We start from the raw sequence: 8,271 nt of genomic DNA on the forward strand, positions 1-8,271 counted from the left end.
CAAGAACAAAGGAAACACGGTCAAGAGAGCATTACCAGTTGCCAGGATTGCGGAGCGGTCTAAGGCGTTGCGTTCAGGTCGCAGTCTCCCCAGGAGGCGTGGGTTCGAATCCCACCTCAGACAGTGCCCATTAAAAGTACCAAGCAAGAACAAAGCAAACACAGTCAAGAGAGCATTACCAGTTGCCAGGATGGCGGAGCGGTCTAAGGCGTTGCGTTCAGGTCGCAGTCTCCCCAGGAGGCGTGGGTTCGAATCCCGCCTCAGACAGAGCCCATTGAAAGTACCAAGCAAGAACAAAGCAAACACATTCAAGAGAGCATTACCAGGTGCCAGGATGGCGGAGCGGTCTAAGGCGTTGCGTTCAGGTCGCAGTCTCCCCAGGAGGCGTGGGTTGAATCCCGCCTCAGACAGAGCCCATTGAAAGTACCAAGCAATAACAAAGGAAACACGGTCAAGAGAGCATTACCAGTTGCCAGGATGGCGGAGCGGTCTAAGGCGTTGCGTTCAGGTCGCAGTCTCCCCTGGAGGCGTGGGTTCGAATCCCGCCTCAGACAGAGCCCATTGAAAGTACCAAGCAAAAACAAAGCAAACACATTCAAGAGAGCATTACCAGGTGCCAGGATGGCGGAGCGGTCTAAGGCGTTGCGTTCAGGTCGCAGTCTCCCCAGGAGGCGTGGGTTCGAATCCCGCCTCAGACAGAGCCCATTGAAAGTACCAAGTAAGAACAAAGCAAACACATTCAAGAGAGCATTACCAGTTGCCAGGATTGCAGAGCGGTCTAAGGCGCTGCGTTCAGGTCGCAGTCTCCCCAGGAGGCGTGGGTTCGAATCCCACCTCAGACAGAGCCCATTGAAAGTACCAAGCAAGAACAAAGGAAACACAGCAAACAGAGAGCATTACCAGGTGCCAGGATGGCGGAGCGGTCTAAGGCGTTGCGTTCAGGTCGCAGTCTCCCCAGGAGGCGTGGGTTCGAATCCCGCCTCAGACAGAGCCCATTGAAAGTACCAAGCAAGAACAAAGCAAGCACATTCAAGAGAGCATTACCAGGTGCCAGGATGGCGGAGCGGTCTAAGGCGTTGTGTTCAGGTCGCAGTCTCCCCAGGAGGCGTGGGTTTGAATCCCACCTCAGACAGTACCCATTGAAAGTACCAAGCAAGAACAAAGGAAACACGGTCAAGCGAGCATTACCAATTGCCAGGATGGCGGAGCGGTCTAAGGCGTTGCGTTCAGGTCGCAGTCTCCCCAGGAGGCGTGGGTTCGAATCCCACCTCAGACAGTGCCCATTGAAAGTACCAAGCAAGAACAAAGCAAACACAGTCAAGAGAGCATTACCAGTTGCCAGGATGGCGGAGCGGTCTAAGGCGTTGCGTTCAGGTCGCAGTCTCCCCAGGAGGCGTGGGTTCGAATCCCGCCTCAGACAGAGCCCATTGAAAGTACCAAGCAAGAACAAAGCAAGCACATTCAAGAGAGCATTACCAGGTGCCAGGATGGCGTTGCGGTCTAAGGCGTTGTGTTCAGGTCGCAGTCTCCCCAGGAGGCGTGGGTTTGAATCCCACCTCAGACAGTACCCATTGAAAGTACCAAGCAAGAACAAAGGAAACACGGTCAAGAGAGCATTACCAGTTGCCAGGATTGCGGAGCGGTCTAAGGCGTTGCGTTCAGGTCGCAGTCTCCCCAGGAGGCGTGGGTTCGAATCCCACCTCAGACAGTGCCCATTAAAAGTACCAAGCAAGAACAAAGCAAACACAGTCAAGAGAGCATTACCAGTTGCCAGGATGGCGGAGCGGTCTAAGGCGTTGCGTTCAGGTCGCAGTCTCCCCAGGAGGCGTGGGTTCGAATCCCGCCTCAGACAGAGCCCATTGAAAGTACCAAGCAAGAACAAAGCAAACACATTCAAGAGAGCATTACCAGGTGCCAGGATGGCGGAGCGGTCTAAGGCGTTGCGTTCAGGTCGCAGTCTCCCCAGGAGGCGTGGGTTGAATCCCGCCTCAGACAGAGCCCATTGAAAGTACCAAGCAATAACAAAGGAAACACGGTCAAGAGAGCATTACCAGTTGCCAGGATGGCGGAGCGGTCTAAGGCGTTGCGTTCAGGTCGCAGTCTCCCCTGGAGGCGTGGGTTCGAATCCCGCCTCAGACAGAGCCCATTGAAAGTACCAAGCAAAAACAAAGCAAACACATTCAAGAGAGCATTACCAGGTGCCAGGATGGCGGAGCGGTCTAAGGCGTTGCGTTCAGGTCGCAGTCTCCCCAGGAGGCGTGGGTTCGAATCCCGCCTCAGACAGAGCCCATTGAAAGTACCAAGTAAGAACAAAGCAAACACATTCAAGAGAGCATTACCAGTTGCCAGGATTGCAGAGCGGTCTAAGGCGCTGCGTTCAGGTCGCAGTCTCCCCAGGAGGCGTGGGTTCGAATCCCGCCTCAGACAGAGCCCATTGAAAGTACCAAGCAATAACAAAGGAAACACGGTCAAGAGAGCATTACCAGTTGCCAGGATGGCGGAGCGGTCTAAGGCGTTGCGTTCAGGTCGCAGTCTCCCCAGGAGGCGTGTGTTCGAATCCCACCTCAGACAGAGCCCATTGAAAGTACCAAGCAAAAACAAAGGAAACACGGTCAAGAGAGCATTACCAGTTGCCAGGATGGCGGAGCGGTCTAAGGCGTTGCGTTCAGGTCGCAGTCTCCCCAGGAGGCGTGGGTTCGAATCCCACCTCAGACAGAGCCCATTGAAAGTACCAAGCAAGAACAGAGCAAACACAGTCAAGAGAGCATTACCAGATGATAAGATGGCAGAGCGGTCTCAGGCGTTGCGTTCAGGTCGCAGTCTCCCCAGGAGGCGTGGGTTTGAATCCCACCTCAGACAGTGCCCATTGAAAGTACCAAGCAAGAACAAAGCAAACACATTCAAGAGAGCATTACCAGTTGCCAGGATGGCGGAACGGTCTAAGGCGTTGCGTTCAGGTCGCAGTCTCCCCAGGAGGCGTGGGTTCGAATCCCACCTCAGACAGTGCCCATTGAAAGTACCAAGCAAGAACAAAGCAAACACAGTCAAGAGAGCATTACCAGTTGCCAGGATGGCGGAGCGGTCTAAGGCGTTGCGTTCAGGTCGCAGTCTCCCCAGGAGGCGTGGGTTCGAATCCCGCCTCAGACAGAGCCCATTGAAAGTACCAAGCAAGAACAAAGCAAACACATTCAAGAGAGCATTACCAGGTGCCAGGATGGCGGAGCGGTCTAAGGCATTGCGTTCAGGTCGCAGTCTCCCCAGGAGGCGTGGGTTCGAATCCCGCCTCAGAAAGAGCCCATTGAAAGTACCAAGCAAGAACAAAGCAAACACAGTCAAGAGAGCATTACCAGTTGCCAGGATTGCAGAGCGGTCTAAGGCGCTGCGTTCAGGTCGCAGTCTCCCCAGGAGGCGTGGGTTCGAATCCCGCCTCAGACAGAGCCCATTGAAAGTACCAAGCAATAACAAAGGAAACACGGTCAAGAGAGCATTACCAGTTGCCAGGATGGCGGAGCGGTCTAAGGCGTTGCGTTCAGGTCGCAGTCTCCCCAGGAGGCGTGTGTTCGAATCCCACCTCAGACAGAGCCCATTGAAAGTACCAAGCAATAACAAAGGAAACACGGTCAAGAGAGCATTACCAGTTGCCAGGATGGCGGTGCGGTCTAAGGCGTTGCGTTCAGGTCGCAGTCTCCCCAGGAGGCGTGGGTTCGAATCCCACCTCAGACAGAGCCCATTGAAAGTACCAAGCAAGAACAGCGCAAACACAGTCAAGAGAGCATTACCAGATGATAAGATGGCAGAGCGGTCTCAGGCGTTGCGTTCAGGTCGCAGTCTCCCCAGGAGGCGTGGGTTCGAATCCCACCTCAGACAGTGCCCATTGAAAGTACCAAGCAAGAACAAAGCAAACACAGTCAAGAGAGCATTACCAGTTGCCAGGATGGCGGAGCGGTCAAAGGTGTTGCGTTCAGGTCGCAGTCTCCCCAGGAGGCGTGGGTTCGAATCCCACCTCAGACAGAGCCCATTGAAAGTACCAAGCAAGAACAAAGCAAACACAGTCAAGAGAGCATTACCAGTTGCCAGGATGGTGGAGCGGTCTAAGGCGTTGCGTTCAGGTCGCAGTCTCCCCAGGAGGCGTGGGTTCGAATCCCACCTCAGACAGTGCCCATTGAAACTACAAAGCAAGAACAAAGCAAACACAGTCAAGAGAGCATTACCAGTTGCCAGGATGGCGGAGCGGTCTAAGGCGTTGCGTTCAGGTCGCAGTCTCCCAAGGAGGCGTGGGTTCGAATCCCACCTCAGACAGAGCCCATTGAATGTACCAAGCAAGAACAAAGAAAACACATTCAAGAGAGCATTACCAGGTGCCAGGTTGGCGGAGCGGTCTAAGGCGTTGCGTTCAGGTCGCAGTCTCCCCAGGAGGCGTGGGTTCGAATCCCACCTCAGACAGAGCCCATTGAATGTACCAAGCAAGAACAAAGCAAACACATTCAAGAGAGCTTAACCAGGTGCCAGGATGGCGGAGCGGTCTAAGGCGTTGCGTTCAGGTCGCAGTCTCCCCAGGAGGCGTGGGTTCGAATCCCACCTCAGACAGAGCCCATTGAAAGTACCAAGCAAGAACAAAGGAAACACGGTCAAGCGAGCATTACCAGTTGCCAGGATGGCGGAGCGGTCTAAGGCGTTGCGTTCAGGTCGCAGTCTCCCCAGGAGGCGTGGGTTCGAATCCCACCTCAGACAGTGCCCATTGAAAGTACCAAGCAAGAACAAAGCAAACACAGTCAAGAGAGCATTACCAGTTGCCAGGATGGCGGAGCGGTCTAAGGCGTTGCGTTCAGGTCGCAGTCTCCCCAGGAGGCGTGGGTTCGAATCCCGCCTCAGACAGAGCCCATTGAAAGTACCAAGCAAGAACAAAGCAAGCACATTCAAGAGAGCATTACCAGGTGCCAGGATGGCGTTGCGGTCTAAGGCGTTGTGTTCAGGTCGCAGTCTCCCCAGGAGGCGTGGGTTTGAATCCCACCTCAGACAGTACCCATTGAAAGTACCAAGCAAGAACAAAGGAAACACGGTCAAGAGAGCATTACCAGTTGCCAGGATTGCGGAGCGGTCTAAGGCGTTGCGTTCAGGTCGCAGTCTCCCCAGGAGGCTTGGGTTCGAATCCCACCTCAGACAGTGCCCATTAAAAGTACCAAGCAAGAACAAAGCAAACACAGTCAAGAGAGCATTACCAGTTGCCAGGATGGCGGAGCGGTCTAAGGCGTTGCGTTCAGGTTGCAGTCTCCCCAGGAGGCGTGGGTTCGAATCCCGCCTCAGACAGAGCCCATTGAAAGTACCAAGCAAGAACAAAGCAAACACATTCAAGAGAGCATTACCAGGTGCCAGGATGGCGGAGCGGTCTAAGGCGTTGCGTTCAGGTCGCAGTCTCCCCAGGAGGCGTGGGTTCGAATCCCACCTCAGACAGTGCCCATTGAAAGTACCAAGCAAGAACAAAGCAAACACAGTCAAGAGAGCATTACCAGTTGCCAGGATGGCGGAGCGGTCTAAGGCGTTGCGTTCAGGTCGCAGTCTCCCCAGGAGGCGTGGGTTCGAATCCCGCCTCAGACAGAGCCCATTGAAAGTACCAAGCAAGAACAAAGCAAACACATTCAAGAGAGCATTACCAGGTGCCAGGATGGCGGAGCGGTCTAAGGCATTGCGTTCAGGTCGCAGTCTCCCCAGGAGGCGTGGGTTCGAATCCCGCCTCAGAAAGAGCCCATTGAAAGTACCAAGCAAGAACAAAGCAAACACAGTCAAGAGAGCATTACCAGTTGCCAGGATTGCAGAGCGGTCTAAGGCGCTGCGTTCAGGTCGCAGTCTCCCCAGGAGGCGTGGGTTCGAATCCCGCCTCAGACAGAGCCCATTGAAAGTACCAAGCAATAACAAAGGAAACACGGTCAAGAGAGCATTACCAGTTGCCAGGATGGCGGAGCGGTCTAAGGCGTTGCGTTCAGGTCGCAGTCTCCCCAGGAGGCGTGTGTTCGAATCCCACCTCAGACAGAGCCCATTGAAAGTACCAAGCAATAACAAAGGAAACACGGTCAAGAGAGCATTACCAGTTGCCAGGATGGCGGTGCGGTCTAAGGCGTTGCGTTCAGGTCGCAGTCTCCCCAGGAGGCGTGGGTTCGAATCCCACCTCAGACAGAGCCCATTGAAAGTACCAAGCAAGAACAGCGCAAACACAGTCAAGAGAGCATTACCAGATGATAAGATGGCAGAGCGGTCTCAGGCGTTGCGTTCAGGTCGCAGTCTCCCCAGGAGGCGTGGGTTCGAATCCCACCTCAGACAGTGCCCATTGAAAGTACCAAGCAAGAACAAAGCAAACACAGTCAAGAGAGCATTACCAGTTGCCAGGATGGCGGAGCGGTCAAAGGTGTTGCGTTCAGGTCGCAGTCTCCCCAGGAGGCGTGGGTTCGAATCCCACCTCAGACAGAGCCCATTGAAAGTACCAAGCAAGAACAAAGCAAACACAGTCAAGAGAGCATTACCAGTTGCCAGGATGGTGGAGCGGTCTAAGGCGTTGCGTTCAGGTCGCAGTCTCCCCAGGAGGCGTGGGTTCGAATCCCACCTCAGACAGTGCCCATTGAAACTACAAAGCAAGAACAAAGCAAACACAGTCAAGAGAGCATTACCAGTTGCCAGGATGGCGGAGCGGTCTAAGGCGTTGCGTTCAGGTCGCAGTCTCCCAAGGAGGCGTGGGTTCGAATCCCACCTCAGACAGAGCCCATTGAATGTACCAAGCAAGAACAAAGAAAACACATTCAAGAGAGCATTACCAGGTGCCAGGTTGGCGGAGCGGTCTAAGGCGTTGCGTTCAGGTCGCAGTCTCCCCAGGAGGCGTGGGTTCGAATCCCACCTCAGACAGAGCCCATTGAATGTACCAAGCAAGAACAAAGCAAACACATTCAAGAGAGCTTAACCAGGTGCCAGGATGGCGGAGCGGTCTAAGGCGTTGCGTTCAGGTCGCAGTCTCCCCAGGAGGCGTGGGTTCGAATCCCACCTCAGACAGAGCCCATTGAAAGTACCAAGCAAGAACAAAGGAAACACAGCAAAGAGAGAGCATTACCAGGTGCCAGGATGGCGGAGCGGTCTAAGGCGTTGCGTTCAGGTCGCAGTCTCTCCAGGAGGCGTGGGTTCGAATCCCGCCTCAGTCAGTGCCCATTGAAAGTACCAAGCAAGAACAAAGCAAACACAGTAAAGAGAGCATTACCAGTTGCCAGGATGGCAGAGCGTTCTAAGGCGTTGCGTTCAGGTCGCAGTCTCCCCAGGAGGCGTGGGTTCGAATCCCGCCTCAGACAGAGCCCATTGAAAGTACCAAGCAAGAACAAAGCAAGCACATTCAAGAGAGCATTACCAGGTGCCAGGATGGCGGAGCGGTCTAAGGCGTTGCGTTCAGGTCGCAGTCTCCCCAGGAGGCGTGGGTTGAATCCCGCCTCAGACAGAGCCCATTGAAAGTACCAAGCAATAACAAAGGAAACACGGTCAAGAGAGCATTACCAGTTGCCAGGATGGCGGAGCGGTCTAAGGCGTTGCGTTCAGGTCGCAGTCTCCCCTGGAGGCGTGGGTTCGAATCCCGCCTCAGACAGAGCCCATTGAAAGTACCAAGCAAAAACAAAGCAAACACATTCAAGAGAGCATTACCAGGTGCCAGGATGGCGGAGCGGTCTAAGGCGTTGCGTTCAGGTCGCAGTCTCCCCAGGAGGCGTGGGTTCGAATCCCGCCTCAGACAGAGCCCATTGAAAGTACCAAGTAAGAACAAAGCAAACACATTCAAGAGAGCATTACCAGTTGCCAGGATTGCAGAGCGGTCTAAGGCGCTGCGTTCAGGTCGCAGTCTCCCCAGGAGGCGTGGGTTCGAATCCCACCTCAGACAGAGCCCATTGAAAGTACCAAGCAAGAACAAAGGAAACACAGCAAACAGAGAGCATTACCAGGTGCCAGGATGGCGGAGCGGTCTAAGGCGTTGCGTTCAGGTCGCAGTCTCCCCAGGAGGCGTGGGTTCGAATCCCGCCTCAGACAGAGCCCATTGAAAGTACCAAGCAAGAACAAAGCAAGCACATTCAAGAGAGCATTACCAGGTGCCAGGATGGCGGAGCGGTCTAAGGCGTTGTGTTCAGGTCGCAGTCTCCCCAGGAGGCGTGGGTTTGAATCCCACCTCAGACAGTACCCATTGAAAGTACCAAGCAAGAACAAAGGAAACACGGTCAAGCGAGCATTACCAATTGCCAGGATGGCGGAGCGGTC

Source organism: Idiotropiscis lumnitzeri, chromosome 22 (genome assembly GCF_059441095.1).
Source record: "Idiotropiscis lumnitzeri isolate Australia: NSW breed Sydney's pygmy pipehorse chromosome 22, RoL_Ilum_1.0, whole genome shotgun sequence".
Classification (NCBI taxonomy): Eukaryota; Metazoa; Chordata; class Actinopteri; order Syngnathiformes; family Syngnathidae; genus Idiotropiscis; species Idiotropiscis lumnitzeri.